The sequence below is a fragment of the Cavia porcellus genome, unplaced genomic scaffold (genome assembly GCF_034190915.1).
Source record: "Cavia porcellus strain 051 isolate PalLab524CR breed Dunkin Hartley unplaced genomic scaffold, mCavPor4.1 scaffold_10, whole genome shotgun sequence".
Taxonomy (NCBI): domain Eukaryota; kingdom Metazoa; phylum Chordata; class Mammalia; order Rodentia; family Caviidae; genus Cavia; species Cavia porcellus.
This window is the reverse complement of record NW_026947493.1, coordinates 19,584,951-19,611,949: the sequence shown is the minus strand read 5'-3', so window position 1 is coordinate 19,611,949 and position 26,999 is coordinate 19,584,951. Positions and strand designations below refer to the sequence as shown.

At 39.7% G+C, this 26,999-nt stretch overlaps 1 long non-coding RNA gene across 2 annotated transcripts in view; it reads right to left on the bottom strand.

Annotated features, from left to right (window-relative positions):
• Positions 1–26,999, bottom strand: part of LOC134477844 (uncharacterized) — a 102,641-nt gene that overhangs the window by 39,568 nt on the left and 36,074 nt on the right. The window contains exon 5 of one of the 2 annotated variants that reach the window (XR_010050083.1): positions 10,627–10,749. This is a non-coding gene — a long non-coding RNA (uncharacterized LOC134477844). The remainder of the gene's footprint in view (positions 1–10,626; positions 10,750–26,999) is intronic. The other variant, XR_010050085.1, reaches the window with a different exon arrangement.

Sequence of the window (26,999 nt, the reverse complement as noted above, 5' to 3'; positions counted from 1 at the left end):
CAGTTTTTAGTAATTGTCACAAATCCTAACTCCACTTCCTTTCCTCTCCCCATTAAGTGAATTCTGTCTGGTTGGGACTTTTGAAGCAGTTTTATTCAGAGCAAAACAAATAACTGGATTCCAGAGATGAGCCATACTGATCTTATGTCATTGTCTTTCCCGACTATATGACTGGCTATTTGTTGTTCTTTTTGTTCCCCAGCCAGCAGTGACTCCACAGCATCACTGCCTGTAAGCCAATCTTAATAATAACAAAATTACTATTTCCAGAAACCTTAGTTTACAGCTGGGAAATAAGGTTTGATGAAATAAGGACTGACGAAGTTCACATATCTAACACTGCTATGTGTCATTCCCAGGTGTCCCCCCTCAGCCCTTTCTCTCTCTTTCACAAATGCATCTAAGAATACAAAGAATGAAGGAGATGTTACCCAAGGAAACTAGTTGAACATTTTTCTTAGCTTTTTTGAACCTTAAATTTCATCATTGTGAATTTTCATCACAATTGAGATAATTTTGTCTGTAGATAGGGTGAGGACATGGAAGGAAGGCAGAGTGAGTCATAGCAAATCTGTATCTCAACTTCCTTATAACATTGACAAACCCAGGAAAGTCAGCAAATAATGAGTTATTACAATTAAGTATCCATATTTGTATTATCATGGCTACTTTTATGATAATTGCTATCACCACCACCAATGATCATAGTAATAACAATTATGCAATGGATGTTTAGTATGTTCCAGGCATTGTGCTAATGGATATCTTATTCATCTTCAAAATAATTCTATGAAATTGCTGTGTCTGTATGTTTCACCACCTTTCTGATTTGGAGGAATGTATCAATGGGCTCTGGGATGGAGGAGTCAGGTGCACATGGTTCACGTAGATACACCCGTCTCCACCCAGCTCTTGGCACAAGGCAGCTAAGCATGAGCATTGCCTAATGTTGGCACCAGGAAGCTGTGTGGGCTTCTGGTCAGTGTCCTCCAGCCGCTGGTTTCAGTTTCAGGGTTAAGTACTGCTTGTGCTGAGGAGCTGTGCTAGCTGTCCTGTTTGTTATTAACCAGGAAGAGAGTTGATCCTTAGAGGCAGCATGGATACAACTGCTAACTGATCATGAAGCATAAGTGATGTCTAGATGACCTCACACATACACAGTGCTGATGTGTTACAGTCCACTATAACACTCAAAGGCTTCACCTTTTGCAATGGAGCATGAGGTTGTAGCTACCATGATGGCTTCGAGGGATATAGATGACTTTTGGAACCAGGGTAAAATGAATCTATATCCAGTTATGATATAGTTTTTAGAAATAAATGAGCTCTGATATATTTGCTACAGACTACCATGTCTGGGGCATCATAAACAATAAATAGTAATTTGTTATTACTACATAACATTAACATAACAACAAATAGTATGCAAGCATTAGTACTTTATTAGTAGAAACATGTTGCAAACACTCTTCACAAACAGTCATGAGAAAGGCCATATCACTAGGCTGTCTTCAACTGGACAAGTTTTTAATCAACCTTTATGAGCCCACTTGTCCTAGTTTGGATCCTGAATATCCCCAAAGGTCAATGTATTGAAAACCCAAGTGTTGAAGAGGGTATCAGGACCCCAGAGTTTTCCTGTTTCTCTCTTTGGTTTCTGAGTACCATTCATCTGCCACATGCTCCCACCATAGTGTGCCGCTTCACCACAGGCCCAAAAGCAATGCGCCAAATGACCATGTTCTGAAGGCTCCAAAACTCTGAGTGCAAATAAACCTGTCATTTTAAAAGGTTGATTATCTCAGGCATTTTGTATACCAAATGCTAACCAACACATCCCTTATTGATTTTCTCACATTATACCCCATTTCTAAAGGATGCTGTAGGTTCCACCTGCACTTAAGATTCTGAACTTCTCCCATCCATTTTTCTGTTCTGGGTTTTTTCTATGAATACAAAACCCTTAATCAGGTGTTGGGCCTTTCAATTCCTCCTGCCAGCCCAGATTTGTATGATTTCTCTGTGCTCTCTGTTCCTCACAAGCGAAGGTATATTTACACAAGATTAAAGTATAAAGTTCTTGTCACAAAGCAAGCATTTAATAATAAAAATAATAGGTGATCTATAACTTTTGATACATTTCTGGTTACCTCTTATACTCATAAAAACAAATGTTATGATAAAGCAATGATGCTGGTAAGTATGTACTCTGTAGAGCAGGATTTCTCAGCTTGGACATAACTGACAAGTTAACATGACCTGTTAATATTTATTAAACTTTCATTATGTGTCAAGCATCTTTTTAGCACTTTATGCATGTTAATTCATCTACAAAAAATGTGAGTAATTTGTTAAAGGAGTGCTCTTTGGAAAAGGGTATAAGGAAGAGAGAGAAATAGAATGGGAAAGAAGGGAAAAAAGTAAAATTTCAGGTAAAATCCCACAGCGAAGCCTGATCTCCCAAGGAGCTGTGTATTATCTTGCAGAGGACTAAGGGCTAGGCTGCTGAGTTGCTGACCTTCCTGTTCAGGCCCTGCCAGTCAATGGCTAAGGAGTGGGATATGATAAGGGTCAGTCACTTCCAGCTGTCTGCCTCTGTGAGTCATGGGCTGATGGGCCTAAAAACACAGAGAAGCTTGAGAGAAGCTGCTCAGGAACTGTTAAATGATGGCTGTGATACCTGGCTAGAACACTAGCAATGTCTGCTGCAAAGTCTCCCAACAACAATAAAATCCATTTAGCAGGTGAAGACAAGAGGTTAACTATCTTGTTATGGTCTCAGAGAAAGTAGGGAGAAAGTAAAGGTTGAAATCTAGGCAGATCACTTCTACCTTACTGCCGTGCGACTCGGGGCAGCATCAGACAGCTCAACCTACCACACCAGATTCCCAGCTCAGCACAATGGCTGCATATGGTTCTGTGTTAGAGATATCTGGAAACACACAAGAGCAAACCAAATCATTCCTTCATGTAGGAGGTCCTTCATCATCCTGATTTCTCTCTGTCTGCATCTCCATAATGTAATCAAGACCTGTTTCATTCCCATAAGCCCTGAATTTCTGTGATTTTCCCTTGATGGCTTCTCTAGCTCTTGCCACTAATTACAGCACGATTCACAGCTTTAACAGCATGTGCTGGGCACGGGCACCAGGTGTAGGCTCCTAAGGCCTCCGCTTGTCATTTGATTTTAACATTTTAAGAAATGTTCCTCTCTCTTCAAAATGCTTAAATCACTCTTTTCCTGGAAAGACTTGGGCCACAACCAATTTTTTCTAGAAAAATAGTACCCATGTACTTCCTGCTAGATTAAGTGATTAGAGAAAACATGGGCTTCAATTTGCTTTCAAGTGTCTGTGTAATGTGCATTGGTGTTAGGCACTAGCTGACCACTGACATTTGGTTTCATAACTTCTAGTCTGACATAAATAGGCTTCAAACTTCCATGCGATAATAAATGGGATGATGATAAAACTATATTAATATATGAGTAAAATATTTCAGGTTAAACATGCATAACTTTTTATGGGTTACTGATTACCTTGTGTAATCATAAAAACAACAAGTATGATAAAGAAGTGATGTTAGAAGTATATACTCTCTAGAGAAGACTGTCTCAGCTTTGGCACTATTGATATCCTAGGCCAGGCAATGTGTTATCTATCCATGAATCCTAGAAGAATCAGCTGAAACCTTGACCTCTACTCACTAAGATACCAGTAGCTGTACCCTCAGCCTCCTGCAAGTTGTGATTCCTAAAATATTCCTAGATATTCTCCTGGAAGCATACTGCCTGGTTGAGAACCACTGCTGGACAGGAAAGTAACAAAAAGGGGACCTCTGATGATGTATGCTCTGAGCTCAAGCCCAGCATTTTCCATTTGTGACAATCTCTCTTCTTGGTTTCTATTTTGTTGGCACCTTTGAGGTAAAGCCAGTTTTGATTTCTTGTATTTCTCACGTCTTTTTCATAAGCTTCCACCTACCAGCTATTCACTCCATTTCAAATTCTCACATTTTTTTCACTGAATTCTTGCAGCTGGGATGGTCTTACATCTATAGTTTGAGTCTAACTTTTGCAAATATTAGATGTGAGGAGGAGTCGCTCAAAGTGGGTACAGGAAAGAGTCTGTGGTGTGCCTGTATGTTTTTGACACTTTAGCAAATTTGTTTTAACCTCATGGGGCATAAAGTAATGATGAAAACGAAGTAAGAGGAACTTAGAGTGAATTATTTTCATATTTTGAGAGAATTGGTGGCAGAAAAAGAATACAAGGTTTGTAGGATCTTGTGATGAAATTTTTCGTTTAAAAATATAATCATTCGACTTCCAGGAGAACATGGTAGATAGATAGCAGCAGCTACAGAGGTTCTCTGAGATTCCCCACTTAGAGTCCAGGAATGGTGCAGTGCGAGGAGTCCTAAGCAAGGGAAGATATACCCTGCCAACCCAGGAACGAACTAAGCTAAGAAAAACCAAGTGGAAACTAGCAATCCCAGTGCTATAACAGGAACAGATAAGGTCTCAGCGCAGAAGCTGAAGCCCGTGCCACTGGAAGCTGCGATTTGAATTTCCTGCTGCCACTGCTGCATCTGAATCGGCACAGCAGGGAGAGAGACACGCGAAAACCCTGAGAGTGGGAACCAGCAAACGGAGTTGAGAGCGGGACTGGCAGGGAGCCCTGCATCGACCTGCAGTGAGTGAGCGGAACAGGGACCCTTCCATAGAGTAGGAGGCCTCAGCAAAGGACATACTGGGACTGGGCAGACTTGCTGGGACTGGGAAGACTTGCCGGAACAGGATGCTGCAGTGACTTTAGTCATATATTCCCTTCTCAAGCAGGATTGGTGGGGAGTGCCTGGCCTGGGTGACGCCACAGACTAAGACCCCGTAGGGTGGCCCAAACTGGGTCTCAGCACCTGGAGGTGCACCCTAACAGTGAAGCCTTTAGTAGGTTAACCTGGAGGGGTGGGCCCAGCAGAGGCTGCCCAGGTCTGTGTCTCCCTAGTACACTGCAATGGGCAAGAACACCTAGCCAGTGCAATTCAAACAAACTGTAACAGACAAAGAGAAAAAAAACTGGGCCTCCTATACTTGCTTGTATGGAAGGAACAAAAACTATGGGAAGAGGAAGCAACAAGAAGGGTCCTCAGTCCCCAATCCTGAGAACACTGATCCAGGAAAGGTGACTGCAAAGGAGAATGAGGAAAGAAAACATGTAATATCAGACATGGCACCAATAGACATAAAGCGGTATCTCTGGAGCCTCATAGACGAGTTCAAAAGCAAAGTATTTAATGAAATAAAGAAAAATATAAGTAGAATAGTTAGAGAAATGCTAAGCACCGCCCAAGAAAAAACAGATGGTGGAATGGAAGAACAGAAAAACGGGAGAATTGTTTGTTGGAGGAAATAGAGAAAACAGAATACGTGAAGCAGGTTCAAAGAGATTATCAGGAAACTAAAAACTCTATTGAAAGCTGACATAACAGCTTGAAAGAAACTAAGGATAAATTATCTGAACTGGAGGGCAGATTTGTAAGGTGGGAGCATGAAATGAAAAACTTCTTAAAAATAACAAGAAAACAAACAGCAATAATACAAAGACTAGAAGATGATAAGAGGATATATAACTTAAGAATTAAGAACATAAAAGAAGAAGTAGGGACACAAACAAATGGACTACAAAAGCTATTCACAGAAATAATCCAGGAGAATTTCCCTAATTTAGCAAAAGGTAAAGATACTCAGATGTATGAGGCATACAGGACCCCAGCCACTTGGAACGCAAACAGAGCTACACCCAGGCATATAATAATCAAAATTCCAGAAATCCAATATAGGAACAGAATATTAAAAGTTGTCAGAGACAAGAAACAGATCATTTACAAGGGAACACCCATCAGAATTATAGCAGACTTCTTGGCACAAACCATCAAATCACAAAGAGCATGGGGGGAAATAATTCAAGCTTTGAAAGATAATAACCTCCAGCCAAGATTGATATATCCTGCACAACTGTCCCTAGAAATTGATGGAAAAATAAGGTGCTTCCAGGATAAAGAGGAACTAGGGGAATTTGCAACCACCAATTCAATTCTACAGAGAATACTGCAGGATATTCTAAAAAAGGAAAATACCAAGATTCCAGAAACAGTGGCAGAGAGGCCACAATGAATGGAGCAGAAAGCAAAATGAAGAAGACAAACTGACAACAAATGACAGAAAAATATCTCAACAGAAATGAGGCAGAGAAGATTGGATGGTAGGAACAGCTATTTTGGAGAAAACAAGACATCATAATAGCTAATGCTGATTTAATATCATCTTGTTTTTAAGTCCCATCAAGCTTTTATTCTTCTGTCTCCATCAGTCTTAACAGGTTGTATCTTATTGGATTTTATTATATGCGATAATATAAGCAAAAACTTGTATAGACAAGGAGATTATACAAAAACCATTGTTCATTTTCTGATAGTTGGTTCTAAATACCCTGTAATACTGTCATTCTCTTGAATGGTTTTACATTGTCTTGACATGTTTGGTGCCACAGTATATGAAGTTATACTCAAAGATTTCAAGGAAAGAGACATTACGGTAACTACTTTTATGTCGGGATGTCTTGTGGTGAAACACTATTTTGCTTAAATGGTTATGCTTTGACCTGTGCTGTTTTGTTGTTATGCCCTCTTTTATCTCAGTCTCCTTTTTTTAATTATTTACTTTTTTATTTTTATCCTTTTAATTAAGGGAAAAACAAATAAAAATAGCGGGATACATTATAGTAACCCACTTTGATTTCCTATTAACTTGATTTGAAATCCTGTATTGCCCTCACCATCTTGTTTTGACTGATTTTCCCCTATTCTGCTTTGCTTGATAGTACCAAGTTCGAAAGTATAGGCAACAACTGTGAAGACAATAAGATTCATTACGACGCCCATTCTGGTTGGCTATTATCTTCTTTTAAAGTCCTGTAATGTCTCCAATGTTTTGGTTTTATTCTTTACTGTTTTGTTCAATTTTATTATAACTGATGATATAGGCAATTCTTTTTAAGATAGCAAGAGGCAATATGGTAACCATTGTTGATCAACTCATATTTTGTTTTTACATTATCTATTATGTCCATCCTTTTGATTTGACTGACTCTGTTTTGTAATGTCACATTTGGTTTTACTTCTTCAAAAAAAAAAGGAATAAGAACTGTGGGAGTAATAAAACCCAAAATGTGTAATTGTCATTGTACAAAAAGAGAGGAAAACAAAGGCTCTAAAAGATATAACTGCATATATATTTAAGTGTATAAGATAGATAACCATATTACTGAGTTTTGTTGAATCATTGAGCAAAACTGCAGTCTCACTGTTTGAAAGTCCACTTTAGATGCTTTAATTTTGTAACTTGAACTACTATTTCTAAGATAACAATATGTAATCTATTAACTAGTGATTCCCTACTGTTTATTCTTTCTGAAATTCTGTATAACTTGTACCCTTTTTCTGTTTTTTTCCTTTTTCTCCTTAAAAAAATAAAAAAAATAATCATTCTTCTGATCAAAATAGTTGTGTTCACAGGCACATAAGCTTGCTCTCATGTTTTTTCAAATTTCAGGCCAAGCACAACAAACAAACATGACCCATCGCACCTTCATGATGGGTTGTGTCTTGCACTGTCATTTCCCATCAAGTTTCTAAGGTTGCAAAATAGATCAAAAAAGCCCCATACTGCTAAGAACTCAAGCAAAATATCCAACACAGGCTGCAGAACTTCGAAGTTACCCTCTCTAAGCTGTCTTCAAAAGTCACACAGCTGCTCCCTTGTACAATAATGAGAAACAATAACCTTTCAAGTTTGAATCTGATGCTCAGTACTAGTCATGGGCAGGCAAATTCAACAACTATTCGAAGCGTGGCTGGCACTGATTCAGGAGTTCCATTAAAAATGCTGGACTCCAACCCTGCTCCGCACGCCCACTGGCCCATAGCCCCTTCATCCTTTAAAGCCTGCATGAAGATCCTGCGTCTTTGAGTATCCAGACCACTAAAGCTGCTTTATTTTTTGTTACCTTCGTACTTAAGTTGGTGGCAATTCATCTGGTTATTTATTGATTGATTATTTACTTATTTTTCTGAAACTATAAGCTTAAAGGCAAATGTCCCTTTGATTCTCCTTTTGTGAGAACCAGACTTGCATCTACATGAATATTTGATGAATTTGATTGAATTTTGGTAGAGTCCTTGTAGGTCTTACTGTGCCGTTTGGAGGTTATTGGGTGAGGGTGCAAGGACAGAAGAAGAAAGAGAAAAAAGAAAAAAGGAAGAAAGAAAAGAAGGAAGGAACAGAAGGAAAGATGAGAGGATTGTTTGCTCAAGTAAGTTTACATACCAGAACTTCTTGGGAGATGTCATATGGTCTGTTTGCAATGATATAGAGCCATGTTTAGCTCATCTACAGATAAAGGTCATTATTAATGAGAATTAAATAGATACTTTTCCCATTTTCCACTCAGTATAAAATGAGTAAAATTGAAGATAAAAATAGCCCTTGTTTCCTTGCTGAAGAGTCTCATTTCCGTTTGATTCGGACCTGCTCTAATGTTTCCTGAGCTTTCCTATGGCTTTTTGATTGTGAAGGCCAGGAAATAATAAAGGGCTTCTTCAGTCTTTTGAAAACATCATGACTTCTCTGGTATGTAAACATCTGAATGTTCTCTTCTTAGAAAAGGAACTTTGGTCATGTGATGCTTTTTTCTCCAAATATATCATCTTTTTGCCAGGACCTGGGTTTTCCATTATCAAACAGACCCTGCAGCATCCTGCAGGTGCTTCTGCTGCTTTCTGCATGAGTCTGTGGTAAACCACAGTTCCCACTGCTCATGTTGTTTGCTTGTGCGTGTTTAAGAAAGGACAGTCAGGGTGGAAACCAGGATTCAAGTGTATCAAGAGAAGCCAAGTGTGGTGGTGCACACCTGTCACCCCAGCACTCGGGAGACTGAGGCAGGGGGACTGGCTCAAATTTGAGGCCAGCCTGGGCTACATAGAGTGTTTAAGGGCAGCCTAAATTACATAAAGAGACCCTGTCTCAAAACCAAAAGGCAAACAAAACAAAAATGTGTAGCATAAGTTTCCCAATTAAGAGGGGAACCTGACAATTCTGTGTCAAAGATACGTGGTCTTAGTCATATCTGCATAATCATAGCTTTGCATAGTCTGTGCAAAGGACACGGCACAGGAAAAAAGACTTCTTCCTGGAGACAGTCATATGTTAGATGCCAATGAAAGCAGACTGAAACTTGATGTCCCTGGTGTGTATACTTGATGTAGAAAAAACACCACTGGGAGTTTACGTGGTAGGATATGGGAATGTAATTGAACTATGTAGGTAGAACTGAGAGGATGTGGTCTACCTAGGATGCTCAGTGAGGAGAAATGGATGACTATACCCTAGACTCCCTAAGAAATGGGATTCATGCCTTCAGAATATAGGCAGGCTTCAGAGACTCAAATGATCCATTACACTGTGTATATTTCTCTGGGGGAAAATGTCCATTCCTAGAAAATAAAAATCTAACAACGGTTAACCAAGAAATTTGACTCTAAGCAGTGGGGGAGGCAATACTTCTAGAAAAGTCAAAATATGACAGTCAGGGACATTTCAGAGAGCTGAGAACTCCAACTCATGGCCATTCTATTTAATGTATCAGGACTTTCCAAAAAGGACTGGGCAGTTGATACACAAGAATTGAGTGATACAGTTATCTGTTTTTATCTCATTTCTTTAGTACACCCACCTCTGATCCCAACAACTTCTAAAGGGCAGAGACTGATGGACTGATGACTAGTTAGTCTCTAGCTTGTGAATATTTCATGATAGGATGCCTTCCAGTGGTTCACTTTCTTTGTTATTTATAGTTACCATGATCTCGGTAGGTTGGAGACGCCATGGCCTTATTCCAGAAGCTGCACCACCACAAGCCTAAGAGAAACATTAGGGGCGTGGAGTAGTAGATAGATCAACTGTGGACGTGTAAACGGCGACTATTTTACAATGTGATGTAAAAGGCTTCAAGAACATCACTGTGCACATATGTGCTACCAGTGTTGTTTTTCCATTGTCAAGATCACTGGTTGTGTTATTGCTGTGTTCCTTAATGCATCAGCGACCAAAATCTTAGTGTACATCAGGATTCTCTTTTTATAAACTGAGAGGATACTGAAAAGGTATAGTTTGTATTTTTTTTTCCTTTTTGTAGGTACTGGGGATCGAACTCACGACTGCCTGCTTGCAAGGCAAGCGCTTATGCCGCTGAGCTAAATCTCCAGCCCTATAGTTTGTATTTTTAAAAAACGAATAGTAGGAAGAAGAAAATATAGATTAACGTGATGAGAGCAGAATTGGACCAATGATAGAATAGAGGGGAAAGAAAGGTTTCAGTAAGGAGCCAAAAAAGAAGAGAAATGTTTTGGATGACCCTAGAAACAAATTTAACTGGCTTTATAGGTTGGCCCAGAATCAGCCCTAAAGATAGAGTGCAACCTTGGTTTCTATAGTAGTTTCTGAATTATGTGGCAAATATTCTTAGCTTGAAATCAAAGTGCCTTAATACATGGGATAGCAATACTCACTGAAGCAGAGTCCAGAGGTTACACAGGCTTTAGAGCTGGTTTGATTCTGACTGAGTAGTGGCATCAAGGTCTCAACTTACTTCCAGTCTGTCCTTTGTTGGCTCCATTTTCCTGAGTTCTACACTGAGAGAGAGAGAGACAGAGATGGAGAGAGAAAGAGAGAGGAGAGAGAGAGAGAGAGAGAGAGAGAGGGAGAGAAAGAAACAGTTACATTTTAGGAGCTCTCACACAAAAGCTGTTTTCCTACAAGCTGGCAAAAATGATCTTTTCATGTGTCATAACTGATAATTTCACCACAAGTTTCTGAATTATTTCTTACAATGGGGAAATGCCAAATATTGACTGATGTAGATTCAAACCAAGTGCCTATCACTCTAGCAAGGAGAGTGAGGTTGGATTTAACAAACGTGATCCACCCACAAGCTGAAGTGAGGTCCATTGCCCTCTATGCCAAAGGGTATATCTGCTATCCAGTGGGAGATCACAAACACTGTTCATCTACCAAATGGCAGAAGCTCCAACCTAGCTGTACCCACATTCAAGCATGCTGACCAACGCTTGTCTGATAGATCATTATCAATCTTTTGCCTGAGAAACCTACTGTTTGTTGTGAGGAGTAGAACTCAACTCTTTTCAACAAGAATTTATGAAATACTCTTTGCATATACAACACACTTTTAGGCTTTTCTTTCTTCGTGGTAAAGTATATCTAGAAGCTAACCCTAATTTTCAGTCTGTAGAAAGGAAGAATGATCACACAATGCAAAGCAAAGAAGAAAAGAAAAATATTCATTTATTTACTTGTTCAGGTTATTAGGAAAATCTTTATTGATTGTATACTCTATCTATCTATCTATCTATCTATCATCTATCTACTTATCTATCTATCTATGTATCTACCTATATCCCATAGCTTTCTTCCCAAGGCAGGCCTTAGAAACTGGAACTTCTCTTCCCCAACTGTATCACAGAAACTCTATCTTCTCCTATCTTTCTGTTTTGGAGTTGATTGTGATGAAATCCTCTGACTTACCTTGTCTGGTAGCAGATCATAAGACCCCCCGCCCCTTTATACAGAGTCTAATCCCATTATTGGATAGAAGGAAGGCTGCACAGAGGGGTCAAGAGGAGCCTGAACAGATAAGCCTTTCTGGAATTCCCTCCTCCATCTATTAGCATTAGACCAGGCCTTTTGTCTAATTGCATTTCTACATAGTTGTCTGTGGCTAAATTATACCCCTGAAATGAAGTTTACGTGAAACCCCAAAAGACAGGGTTCAGAGAGCTTCCACACAGCTGAACATGTGGACGCTGGCATGCCCAGAGATGGAATAGAGGCTCTATAACCCTTGCCCTGTATCTTGCATTATACATCTGTGAATCATCTATATTCTTCAAAGTACACCTTGATTTCTAACTGGTGAGTCAGAATTACAGGCAAAACAACGTGAGGCTTGTGATTGGCATTGTCAGTTATAGCAGACAGTCTTGGGCACTGAACCTTCAGTCTGTCACTTACAGACAGATTCAATCAGAACTGAAGTAGAGGACAACCCCGTGATGGCATTTGTAGAATTAATTCCTTGCTTGTTGATAGGGGCATCATGTCTGCTGGGGTCAGAGACATCTGCTTTATTGATTTTTGTGATATGTGAAAGATTAAAAATCACTTGTTTTTCCTCAGAGCCACCTATTAAAGAGGAGAAAATCTGATTGCATAAAAGCTAGCTCATTGAGAATTATTTCATGAGCCATTTTCCCAATCATAATTCTTGAGGTGCTAATATGAATAAAAAGTTATGATTTATGTATTGATGCCACTTGAAAATCAATTTCTTCCACTGAAGCATTTTTGTCTCGTTTTGAGGTAAAGTGCTAGCATGAGAATTTGTGTTCAGTAAGACAATCTAATAATATTTCTATTTCAGTGTGAACAAAGAAAGAGATAGAAACAATATAGAACAATGGAAGTTTACAAAAATGTTTAACAATGTATTTCCTGGTCTATTGCAAAAATTCAATAATTAGTGTAAATAAAATGATGTCAGAATAGTCTACAAAGCCATAAGAATAAGCTATGAGCTGGAGTGGACGGTAATTAAGATTTGAGTATGTTTTCTTACTTTACACTATACCAACCCATTCTCTAGATAACATTGGGAAAACTGATAATAACAATTATGGATGAGGGACGTGAGAAACTGCAGGTACAGATGAGGTAAAGTGTTAACGAAGTTTCTTATAACCTTAAATCTATGCCTACCTGTGGCCCAAATTGCCATTTCTAATGTTATCTGAGAAATTAAAACATGTCCCCCCTGCCAAATTGTATGAACATGTTCATAGCAAGCTTATTCATAATAGCTCAAGAACTAGAAACAACCAAAATGTCCACTAATAAGTGAAAACAAAGTCTAGCACATCTACGCACTTGACCATCACTGCTGAACAATAAAGATGAATTAATTAGACACACAGAAATATGAGTGAATCTCAATAGCATTGCACTAAATGAAAGGAATCATATGGGCTGATGTCATTTATACAGAGGCTGAGAATAAGTGGTAGAAATCAGGGGTGCCTGACTCTGGAAGGCCAGGAGTTGGCTGGGGAAGAGTACAAGGTAGCTGACAAAGCAGAGAACGTTCTGATCATGCTTTTGGCAAGGTTAGATGAACATATGTACTGATTAAAACTTATCACACTGCAAACAACATCTATGCATTTCACTCCGTGCAATTTATACATCAATAAAGATAAAAATTTTTAAAGTAAGGTGATATGTTCTGGCCATAAAAATAAACTTTTGACCTTAATTTAATTTATCTCCTTAATAAGATTTACTTTAGAACTAATTTATCTTGTGAACTAATTACAAATGGTCATAATTTAGGCTGGAAAATATACTTGATAAAACCATGTATAAAGTCCACAGTTTACCTCTCTGCTGTTGAATAGCTGGTAAGGGAAAAAGCAATGAATTTGAGAATGTGTATACAATTTAAATAATATTGTGCCAAATTAGTATATCAAGTTACTAAAAGTATTTTTATTAGTTCTGGGTTCCAAATTGTTTAGAATTTTTTTCAAGAAAGCAGAATATTTTCTTGCTGGGATAGATAATTCGAAATAAATTGTATTGTATTTATGATTTCCTTTCTCTCTTCCCCACTGATTCTCAGATTTTCTTTAATTTAAAATGAAGAGAAAAATTGTTGTCATTACCTTAGACCCTGTCTTTGCAGGAACTACAGACTGACACACTATAATTGTCTGATGTAACAAAGCTGGTTCCAGCATGACTGGCATGGTATTTTCTAGCAAAAATTACTCACCCAGCAGTTACCAGAATCAGTCACGAAAATACACAAAACTCCTGATCTCGGAGTCGTGATCCGGGTTTCTTGTTATAAAGCTGGAGTCTGACTTCCCTGAGTACTGGTACCCTCGTAAGAAAGATAACAAACTTCTCCCTTTGTTCAGCCTTGAATCAACTCACCCACCTTAGATGGAAAATTTTATGAATAAATGAAAAGAGTTCTGTTCTTTTTTCCCAAGTCTCATAGAAGGAGGAGGGCCAGAGTCAGGAACCTCTGGCAGCTGAGCAGTGCTAATCATTTCCTACCCCTTTATTGCTGACCTCTCGCTAACTACCTATAATCAATATTATACCGGGTACTCGAGTATTGCGAATATTTTGATGCTTAGCAGGATATCTAATGTATTTCATACCTTGATGGAAAATACCATTTTTTCACTCTGTTAACTACCAGGCCAGAGCAGGCAGCCCAAAGAAACATGGCTCATATTTTCAACTTTTAGAAAACTGATTTTTAAGAAAAAATTTTGATTTTCTTTTTCATTTCTTAACTTCTGTTGCTATTATGAGATGTGATCAAAATACACAGTGAATATTTAACTTTTAAAAATGTATCACAGTAAAAGACACATCGCCCTTCATCACCTGTGAAATATTCTCACAGCTTCAAATGCACTTTTTGCCACTTTCTTATGCAATTCTGGAAGCCCTCTCTTGTGACTATCTTTACAAAGTATGATTTTAAAAAATGTAGTGAATACTATTACCAAGTACCATGCAATGGAAAAGTAAGCTCATAAAAATATTCTCTTATATCCTCACCTACCTTATGGACTGCATTTGGTGCTTTACCAAGTCAAAATAACCAATAGCTGGTCCTCCAAGTCAAAATAACCATGAAAGGTGAGCATTTTGAACTGATTCAGGACATCCAGATGGCCATGATAGTGCAAATAAATGCATATACTCTCGAAAGAAGATTGTCACCAGTGACAAAAAACGATGGTAAATCCTTTGAGGAAAAGGGGAGTCTGATGGGGATTAATGCCTCTATGTCTTTTACTGTGATAATGTTTTAAAATTTGAACATCCAGTATAGTCTTTGATTATCCCTGGAATGTTTTCTAGCCTTTGTACAGTTTTACCTACAGACTAGCAAAAAGAAAGTTTAGATGAAGTTCACCAGAAGTAGTTGCAGAGACCAAGATTCGTGTTAAAGTGTTTTATTGGAGACTCTTCCCTGGAAGGACTGATGGCGTGGGGAGGTCAAATGAGGAGCAGAAGGAACACAATTGGGAGGGCAGTGTCATGCGTCTCCCCCAAGGGCCTTGCAGGAGCTGGGAAGACGGCAGCTGGCCCAGAGACGAGAGAATTATTTACATGCTTTGGGAAAGAAATCAATAAAGCCTAGCCAGGAAATACACAGTTTCTAAGCTCTGCTGACCCTCCGTGCCCACAGGCAAAGGCAGCTCTGATAGCTCAAGGACAGCGCTCCCGCTTCCCGCTCTGTTTCTGCCACCTGTACGGTGCCCATTTCTTTCCTGTGCTCATCTGTGGGCATGAGATGACCGCTGTACTTCAAGGAAGGTTCAGGCTTGCATCCATAGCTAGTGTTGGATGTGTTCTTCCTTTTGTCTCTTTTTATCCTTTTTCTTCAATTTTCCACTGGAATAGTTTCTAGTAATGAATTTCGCTTTTCCCTGGGAGCCCATCCTCACACACAGGTAACCCAAGTAGCTCTTTCCTCCCAACAATACAGGGCTGGGTGCCCCACCATGGTCACTATGGCTCCTGTTGGCTATGTGTCTTCACCTTTCTTTGCTGCTGCCCGTGGTCCCAGGAAGACACCAAATAATTCAGAATAAAATATCTGGAAGCTTCAACACACTTTCACTAGCTCCAAATTTAATCAAATTAGTACATGAATATATAGTCATGTATTGCTTAATAATGCCAGTAAGTCCTAGAAATGTGTCACTGGGCAGTGTCACCGTGCTGTGAATGTGATAGAATGTACCCACACAGACTTATCTAGGGCAGCCTACTACACACCCCAAGAGGGGAGAAGATTGCATTGTGGCATTAGGACTTTTTTGTGTGTAATAAAATACATCTGTGTTTTCAAACGCTAACACCATCAAGCTCTTCTGAGTTTCCCTCAATACCCCAGCAGATTTTTCCTCGTACTTCCTTGACCAGCATTTGGCCACCTGTCTTCTCCAACAGCAAGGGAAGTGGATAAAGCAAGCACCTAGTGACAGAAAGAGACCAAGGGAAAAGAAATGAGCTGGAGTGTCAGGCCCACCAATAGGGAGCAACCACCTTCTGCTGAAATATCTGAATCAGTAGAAAAACTTGTATTTCCCCCAAAAAGTGTGAGACCCAAAGAAGGATGTAGTCTATGCTTTCTGAAGACTTGTACAAAATCATGTATACATAATTATATATACTTGCATATAATAAAATATATATATTTACTATTGTATTATGTATCATATATTAATATAAATATTTTTTCCAGGAAGAATTTATAATGTTCACTAGACATATTAGCTTTTGTTTAATATATTTTGTGAAACTATAATATATATTATGTATAATATATATTATTCTTTTTTAGTGGTTTTTTTGTTTGTTTATCTGTTCGTTTGAGGCAGGATCTCACTTTGTAGATCAGGTTGGCCTTGAATTCACTGTGTAGCCCAGGCTAGCCTTAAACTTGCAGCAATACTCCTGCCTCAGCCTCAGGGGTGCTGGGACTGTGTGTGTGCTCCCACAGACTCTTTTATGGTATTCTGACACAATGTAGGGCAGGTTGGTTTTGAACTCATTATGTAGCTCACGCTGATCTCGAACTCACACTATGATCCTCTTGCCTCAGCTTTCCAACTGCTAGGATTTTAAGTGTGCACTACCAACCCAGAAGTAATACATATTTAGTATGTGATGAGTAATATGATTGCTAGAAATGAAAAATCACATTTTTCCCTCAGAATTGTTATTGTGATTAGTAATAAAAATGATGTGACACTTACTGGCAGCTTCAAAGTGTAAGCTAGATTTACAATAAGGAGATTTGTCCTTCCTTTGTAGCACACCTTTTTTTTTATCAGACTGTTAAAGAAATCATATTTAAGGAACAGTCCAATCAAAACGAACTCAAAGTATTGCTCCTTTAAGTGAGATTTTATTTTATTTTATTTTTTTTTTTTTGTCTTTTTCCTTTTTATTGGTACCGGGGATCAAACTCACCACTGCCTGCTTGCAAGGCAGGCACTTATGCCGCTGAGCTAAATCCCCAGCCCCCAAGTGAGATTTTTTAAAATAATGCCATCTTTTTGCCATTTCCACTTCTCTGGGGGATTGCTGATGTGTTTTTAATCCCAGGAATGCCTTGGAAAAGAGACACGATTTGGACAAGAACTTGAGGAAGTATATGGATTTTTTAAAAATTGTAAAGCCTGTGAAAATCCAATGTTACTTGTTATATGAATTAATGTAATTAAAATCAATTTAATATTCGTGTAATCAAAGAGGGCATAAAAGGCTGTATTCTTCCAAGGCTAGCATTTCAACCTGAGCCCTTTCTTCCAAGTTCATTGTCAGTGGTTTTTAGGTTTTCCACAGCTGCCATATTTTGTATGCCTACCACCTACTGGTTTTTGAGATAGAAGACTCGCATACTTAGGAAATGATGATTCCAAGTTTATGGCTGATGGGCTTCCTCTTGTATCTATTGCACTAAGCTGAAGTCCACTCCAGGAGGTGATAACACATGCAAAGTTACTGGAACACTTAGTAAGAGGCAGCCGCTGGGTGAACTTGACCTTCAACTCCTAAGGGTACTCCTGCCAAAATGATACAGTTGCTTAGCTTCCAGAGTCAAAATCACTGATAAAGCCTAAAAGCCTCTCTCAGGACACACTGAGGGTTGAATGGGGGTATGAAATCCAAAAGGAGATATTTTTCTAGAAGACAAGGATACGTACATGAGTGTATGTGTGTGTCAGAGCAAAAACCCAAGGGGTGGAATTGGATGGGCTATTGTCAGCACTTGAAGAAGGTTGCTTCTGGCTTTCCTTAAAGTCCACTCATTGATCTGGGTAAGAGCTTGTTCTAATAGACCATGGACCATTAGCATCTTGTCCCCTTACAGAGAGGAGAACTAGGAAATTTAACCTAAGTCCAGGTTAGAGCCAGACATGGTTGTACTTGCCTGTAATCTCAGTACTTGGGAGGCTGAGGCAAGAGGATCACTGTGAGTTTAAGGCTGGTCTGCATCATAGTGAGTTCAAGGCCAGCCTGAATTACTGGGAGACCCTGTCTCAGAGAGAGAAAAAGACAGACAGAGAGAGAGAAAAAGAGAGAGAAACAGAAAGAGACAGAAAGAGACTGAGAGACAGAGAGACAAAAACAGAGACAGAGAGAGACAGAGAGACAGACAGAGAGACAGAGAGAGAGAGAGAGAGAGAGAGAGACTAGATTAGAAAAAAGCTGTTATTAAGACAAAGTTCTGGGGAAAAGCAGGAGAGGCCTGGTACAATGTGTGTGGTAGCAATTACCTCTCACGGCTCAGCCTCAGTAAGGCTCTGCTACTTCTTACTTTGGGGTTTGGAAGTACAGGAAGCAGAAAGATACAGAGATGATGGAGAACAAAGACAGAGCGCAGAAAACTTTTTGGGAGCCACTGAAGCTTGATAATATTGGATTTGCCCTGTTTTATTTTCAATTTTATTTTAATTTCTAAGTAGACTGCATGTTCACTGTAGAGATGTGGACTTAAACAAAGCATCCTGCTTGGAGCAATGCAAATTCTGAAGGAAATATATTCTTTTAGTTTAATTTTTTCTTGCAAAATTTTATACAAACAGGCTTCCGTGTGACATTTGAGACTGTTGATTAAACCAAACTCTAGGGGAAGTGAGAGTATCTTTGGTTTCTGTAAACCACTTCTTTATTTTATTTTATATTATTTTTTTGTCATTAGTCAACACATCTGTGTTGACAGCTAAAAACTGATGATTAAAAGAGGAAAAGTTCTTACTGCACTGTGAGATTATGTCAAACACTTAAACACATGCAATTCTCAAGGCGGAAATTATTCCTGTAATCTTTCATCAAAACTTATTACCGACATTTCCTTCACTGACAGTACCAAAAAGCTGCAGTGGCCAGGGAATGTTTTCAGCCGCAGGGGCAGAGGATATGATTATATTCTCCAGTGGAAGTTGTGACTTCCGGTTGCTTTCCTCACCTTTGTGAAAACAATGGTTATGGTCTATGAATATATTCTAGCAAAGCACCATTTCTGTGCCGAAAGGTTCAGTTTTATCAAAAGCAATGGATTGAACTCAGATATCTAAGCACATGGCTCCCTCTCGGGCACTGGTTTCCACCTACCTTTACGGAAAATTTCTCTCTCCTCTTTCAACCGGACATTGCATACCCATCTACTAAGAACAAAACAGCGACTAGTGGTTTCCAAGAAGGCTTTTGTCAGTAAAGAAAATCAGTCTTTTTCCTTTTATATTATCAACATAGAAGTGAAGCAATAAAAAAAAGATGAAAGGATGCACAGCATTTCTAGTTTTCTTCATGTCTTGCAAGTTTGATCACTTGTTTGTACTAGTGATTGAATTTAGGGCCTCCATAATCAGTTATTGCTCTGGCCCTTTCATTTTTAAATTTTTTACTTTTACTTTTATTTCTGAGAGAAAGTCTCACTGTTGCCCAGGCTGAGCTCAAACTTGTGATGCTCCTGCCTCAGCTAAGATTACAAGCGTGCATCACCACGCCTGACTTCTGACATATTTTATTTTTACTTTTCTGCCTCATTTACATCTTCTTTTTGTTTTCTTTCTTACCGCTGTCTGTTTTCTTTCTTTGCTCTCTCTTTCTGCTCCCACTCCACTTTTATTTACAGAGGAAACCCACTCTTCTGGGAGGAGAAAAACGATAGGACAGAGAAAGAACACATAGTAAAAATAAGAGTGCCGGCTAGGTCCTAGACCTTCAGTTACCTTCATGGGCTCTAACTTCAACACAGCTTGCATCCAGAATCCACCCACCTAACTATCCCTGCTGCTAATGCTGCGGTCTACACCACCCCATCTTTTGCCTAAATCGTTATATTAGCCTCCTAAACCTTGTACCCCTGCTCCTTCTACCTCTGTCCCTAAATAGCTAACCCATCTGCTGGGGTGATCCTTTTGAAACTGAAAGCACTGTTCTATTGACAACCCCTCCGTGGCTCCCCATCTTACTCAGCATAAATTTCAAATTCCTCACCTTAGCTTTAAGTGATGTAACTCTTTAAGTGATGTAATTTCTTGCTAATTTCCCAGTCTCATAACTCCACTTCAGGCGCTGGATTCCTTTCCTGCTGTTCTCAGGCTATTCACACACACGCACTCCTTTGCCCGGACAGCTTTACCCCTACCTTCTTTCATGTCTCTGCTTGAATGTCAACCTCTCATCAGAATCTTCCTGGGGGAACCGCTCTGTAACCTCATTCTTTTGTTTGCTTTCCTTAATAGCTTTCACTACCCAACATATAATTATTAGTTTATTAATTTATGTCATCTCCCTAGCCTGGTATGTAGACTATAGGGATTTATCTGTCTTCAACATCTGAAACTGTGAGTTTGGTTCATTTAGTATAAGAAATATTTGTAGACTGTGTAAATGGAGAGTCGCAGCAACAGAAAAACATGGAAGCTTTGGTCAGGCTCCATTTCTGTGACATTTATGTGCTGTGAGGGAACACTTACTATGGTAGAAAGTGAAAATAGAAAATCGATGCCCTGGTCAGGAGTCAGTTACTTAGCAGAAGTTGGGTAAGTCAGGCTGCTTTCTTGTCCTTAACTTGCTGGTCAGAAAGAGCTTGCCTGGTCATGTACTCAGCTGAGGCATTTCCAACCAGAACAGTGTGCTCTCGTCTTTTCCTTATGCCTCTGTGCCAAGGATTGTACCTGAATTTTCCATTCTTATTCACGGTCATGATTCTGCCCACCTGGCTACTTTTATGCCTGGACAGTCTTGAGAATTGTCAGTCACCCTTGGCTTTGTGCAAACTGCTCAGGTTGGGAAGGAAAGATGAGCCCCTTCCAAAAATGCCATGGTAAGTTAACCCATCATTCTCCAGATATTCACAGTATCTTAGAATACGAGGCTGCAGAAAAATTTTAGATCTCAGACTACAATAATATTTAATTGTTTTTTAGAAAAGAACAATACTTTATTTTTTTTTTTTTTCAAATAAACTCTTCTCTGGAATACCAACCTGACAAACAAACCTGTTTGGAAACAGGACAAGGATTAGATTTGCTTGGCTAAATTTGGTTCCCTCTAGAATGTCCCCAGAAGAGATAAAGGGATTTCATCAAGGGAGGAACAATCCTGGAGTGAGTACTCAGATATTCTAATGTCCAGTTCATAAGCCTCCTTCCACCATAAACAGAACATTCAGCAGCACTTTACCACTCATTAAACACCTCCTGCATGCCAAGTACTACCCAAGGTGTTTTGCATTCATTATTCCATTTGTTCCTTACATCTACCCTTTGTGGTAGATGCCATTAATTTCATTTTCCAAAAGAGAGCCTACGACACAGAAAAGGAGTAACACAGCAAGGAACTGAACTAGTTCTGTCTCATCTTTGAGCCTGTGTTCAACTAATATGCCCTACTCACAACAAAATACACAAAATGCAAAACAAGCTTATTGGATTGGTCACAAATTGACTTAACAGTGCCCACCACAGAAAAACAACAGCAACAAAAACATTGTTTGCTCAGGCAGGATCAATGGACAAGTGGACAGGTTGGCAAGGGACCTTCCTCATAGCAGTCATTTAAAGGCCAAGTTGTCATAGTCTCAGACAAGCATGTAAGTCACTTTGGACATTATCTTCTGTAGACAGTCAGAGAAGAAAATAGTATGGAGGAACATCACATGGAAAGTTTTTATAAAGTAAGTACACGCCATTCATTATATTATAAAACTGTAGAAATTCCCGAAAATGCAGTCACATGTTTGGAAGCCATTTCCTTTTGACATTATGTTTTAAAAGGAAGAACACATATTTCTGAAAAACACCTCCACTTCACTAACCAGGGGCTACTACACATAAAAAATTCTAGATTCAGTCTACTTTTTACTGATATAGCTTTCAAATTTCATGACAACAGTCATAGCTGTGATGAATCTTTCTCCTTTTTTGTGTGCATTTTAAACATTTAACTTCCTTTCTTACTTTGGAGAAATTCATCAACATGTCTATTATTATTGGACACAGTATCCTATGACTTCATAAAACTAAGAGGAAGGGCAAAGGGAAATATTTCTTTTTTCTTGCCGTAGCAGTAAGAACCCAAACAAGACAGCTAGATTTTATTAGTTGATCAGATGATTCCTCTTGACATTTTGAGTTGCAGAGTATAATGCAAAATTATAGGGACTTCTGCTGTTTGTTTGAGCAGTTTCAACATTTGGTAATCAGTTTGTTTGTTTGGTTGGTTTTTTATCGGTACCAGGGATCGAACTCACAATTGCACGCTTGCAAGGCAGACGCTTATGCCGCTGAGCTAAATCCCCAGCCCCAGTTTCAACATTTGTCCACTGGTAAATTTATTTTGTTGTTGTGTCTGGCAGGAGCTTAACATTTGGTCAAGTGAGAACACTAGACAAATTATTTCTTGCACAATTTTGAAGGCTTCCTCCACCATTTCTTATCTGATTCCAAGGTTTTCCCTCTTTCCCTTCAGTCCTCTGTAGCTCTGTGGACTAGTCCTAACACCAGTCCAGGAAGTCCTTTTTTTCCTTCAGTTGTCCAGAGTTTGCCTTCTTCCCTGCAACCATCAACTTTGACTGACACAAAGCCTTTCAGAATACATTATCAAAATCTGCCTCTACCAGTTCTGCAGCTTTGGCTAACTCTAATACTACTGGAAATGCCATGGCTTTTCCTGACACCTTAAGGAACTTTCCTTTCCCGACTCCTGACTCCTCCTGAGGAGCTACATTCAGTGTTCTTGTCATGGCCTGTCCTTCCTTTCCTTCCTTCCTTTCCTTTTCTTTTTTTAAATATAGAATCTGAGCTGGGCATGATAGATCACACTTCGTAATCCCAGCTACTGAGGCTGGGGAAGGATAGCAAGTTGGAGGCTGACCTGGGCAACTTACTGAGATCATATCTCAAAATAAAATTTTTTTAAAAGGCTAGGGATGTACCCCAGTGATACAGTATTTACCTAACATGTATGAGGGCCTAGGTTCATTCCTCAGTATGGCACAGAGGTAGGTGTGTCTCTGTAGATAATAAAACTTTCATAATTCCAGAAAGAGGCAAATAGCCTGGCTGCCATCTGCTTCTAACCACCACTTCAGATAGGGAATAGAGGGCATAAGAGGAATTCTCCAGAGCACTTTATGAGGGTAGGAATTTGGCTGGCTGTGGTGGTGGGTTTTGAGGGTGTCAGCAAGTTAGTCCTTTCCAGACCTCAGAGCAGAATATAAGAGAAAAAACTGAGTGACCCCTTTGTGGTCCATCGAAATTTAAATTCTGAGCATCATATACTCTTTCAGACACTTGAGTCTGTTGGTTCCATCTTTTCCTGTAAAAACTGAATGAACTTTTATTGCCAAAGACAGAATGCAAACTGAAATTTCATGGTATCAACTTTTCTTTTTTTTAGAGGGATGTTGAGACAGGGTGTCTCACTCTGTAGTTCAGGCTGATGTTTAACTCACTGTGTAGTCAAGGTTGGCCTCAAGCTCACAGCAACTCTTCCTGCCTCAGCCTACTAAGTGCTGGGATTAGAAGCACATTCTGCTCATAGTATGCGCTATTAATACAAGTATATATGAGTGATCTTCCTTTTAAAGAGGATTTGATCTTTTTGGCGTTGTGAGCATTGCCTTCTGGTATTGATGGAATGTTGCTGAGGCAGTATAGAAATTTTGGATAATCTTCACATGAGCAAACATTTTTGTATTTTATATTTACCAAGGTCCTCAAACCTATAGATATAAATGAGATCATATTTAATATATTACCCAAAGTTTCTAGTTCACAGTCCTTTCTAGTGTCTCCTACCTTCTAACATGTCCATGCTTTTTTTCTGAGGTGCCCCAAGAGGTAACCCCCAAAAGGCATGTGTTGAAGTCCTCATACTAGTGCCTCAGAATGTGACTTTACTTCGAGATGGTGCCATTAAAGAAGTGACTAAATTAAGCTGAAGTTGTTAGAATGGGCCCTAATCCAAATGGACTGGTGTTCTTAAAAGAAAATTTGGATACGCAGAGAGACACCAAGGGTGTCCGTGCATGGAGAAAAAGTCATGTAAGACACAGCAGATGCCTGGCCTCTGCAAGTCAGAAGAGAAGCTTCAGGGCAAAATAAACCCTGCTAACCTCTAAATCTTGAATTCTAGTCTCCACAACCATGAGAAAATAAGTTTCTCCTAGTTTTGTAAAACTATCTAGCCTGTGATTCTTTTGCTATGAAACCCTAGCAAACTAATGCAGTCCCCTTACCGTGACTGTGTTTTGAGGTTGTGTTAGCCATATTTCTGATGCTGTGACATCCGGGATCTTACTAACCCTGAAAGGACTGCCCTTCCCCGGACAGTCGACCCCTAGAAACAATAGAGTACTCCTCCGCCAGCATTCCTTCCCCAGGCAAGCCATCCACCCCAAACCCACACCCTCCTAGTTGGGCCTTATCATTCTGCTCCTGTCCCTCCAGGGCCAGGTAGCAGACACTTCGAGACAGCCCCTGCACCCCAGAGACAGATGACGTCTTTCAAATGACACTGAGTCACCCATTCCTTCCTATGGAAATCATGACAGTTCCTGCCCACGTTTCCTCTTCTGTCCCTCTGCCTCCTGGCCGGCATGGGTACTGCTCCACATGGCCCTGCACCACCCAATGTGGCCTTCTTCTCCAGTGCCGAGAGAAGTGCGTGACTTTTCAGTGGCCTGTTCTCACCATACCTGAAAACCAGGAGCTAGGTGAGGGGATAAACAGGGGTTGAACCCAGGGCCTCCACACTGAGTAACATCCCCCCCCTTTTTACTTTTTATTTTGAAACGGGCTTGCAAAAATCACTGAGTTGCCTAAACCAGCTCAACACCCCAGAGTGCTGGAATTACAGACAGATTCCACCATGCCTGGCTTAAAACCTTTTTTTTTTTTTTTTTTTTGGTCTTTTTCCTTTTTATCGGTAACGGAGATCGAACTCATGACTGCCTGCTTGCAAGGCAGGCGCTTATGCCGCTGAGCTAAATCCCCCAGCCCCAAAACCTACATTTTAAAATAAGGCTTTTGCAAATTGGGATACTGTCCACCTGCTCTCTCAAAACTGAAAACCCAGAGAGATGGCAAAACAATATCATAATTACTTTAGTTCTCCTCTGTAAGAACCATATGACACTCACAGAAATGCGCAGAAAGACCTCAAAACAGTGCCAAATCTTCACCTGGCCTACAAAGCGCAGTTTGCACACTGCGCTTTAAGTTCCAAAACCCCTCATTTGTATGACAGCTCTTTTCTCCCCAGAGTCCAGGTGGGGTCTCTGGGCCCAGCCTCAACAGCAAACATTGTGCCATCCTCTTGGTCTTCAAGGACTAAACTTCCTCTTAAGTGTTCCTTCCTTTCATGCAAAGCAGTGACATGTAAAGTGTTTCTGGTAAGCCTTGCTTTTACATGCATAGATAAATCTAAATTTGTGGCCAGGTAAGACCCACCCACCTCCACAGCTGTATCTACTAAGAAGTCAATTAAAGAAGTTTGCAAGTGGGGAAAGCAGGAGCGAATAGACAATTCTCCAAGACGCAGTGCCGACCCCCTCAGCTCTGGTTACCTATTTGGGGAGATCCAAAATTTAAAGAATGAAGTAGTATTTCTGTCGTTCAGAAGGCATAGACACAGATCACTGACTGAGCTGACAGAAGGAAGAGATGTTATCTGACTAGGGTATCAGGAAAGGCATTGTGAGTGACACAGCTTGGGGTGATACTTAAAAAACCAACTGAGTTTTGAAAAAGAGCTTAAAGAAGAATTAAGCATTCTTTCCCTTGGTAAACACCTAGAGGTTGGACGAGAAAGAAAGATAGATTTGAGCTAAGGTAAAAAGACTGATTGACTGAGAAGGTAACACAAGGTGAGTGCAGAAGGTCAAAGCTGTGGAAGCAGTTGGTATCTGACTGGGGAGCTCTTGAGTGCCATGTGAGAATTATCTGTTGAGGGCAGTCAGTAAATATTTTGAGTTTTAAGGCTATGTAGTTTCTGTCACAGCCATTAAACCTTGCCTTTTACATGGAGAAAGCAGCCACAGGCAATATGTAAATGAATGGAGGACTGGGGAAGTAGCTTAGTGGCTTAGTGGTAGAGCGCTTGCCTAGTATGTTCCATGTTCAATCCCCAATATTGCCAAAAAAAAGACTAGTATATGAAAGGGCATGTCTGTTTTATTAAAACTGTATCAATGAACCAAATTTGGCTAGCAGGCTTTAGTTTGCCAATCACTGAAACAGAACATAGTCTTGAATTGGTTTGAGTCCTGCAATCAAGATCTTTGTTCAAACCTGTGGGGAAAACTGGATCGTAGAGGATGATTTCTCTAAAGACGAAATGCCCCAGGGTTCAGAAACACACCTTTTACAAAGTTGGGGCATCACCCCTATGGCCCCAGACCCAGCTGGAAGTTACAACCTTAGAGTCAAATAGAAAGAACACTCTGCCCCTCTGAAAATCTGAACTTCTACAACAGGTTTAAACTCTGCAAAATTTGTAAAGTAAGTGCAAGCAATTGCTCTTTGCCCCGGCCTGTTTTTGTGATCTGAAAGATCATAAATCCACCATTGACCCATCTGTTGATTTTTAATCCTTTACTGTTTCTCTTTTTCTCACTTTTTTTTTTTTTTCATTTTGTGATACCAGCACTGAACCAAGGCCTTGACAGTGGTCTGTTTCCCATCATTTTGAGAGTGTTGCTAAGTCATAACTGCCACAGGCTCAAACTTGTGACCCGCTTGCCTCAGCCTCCCAG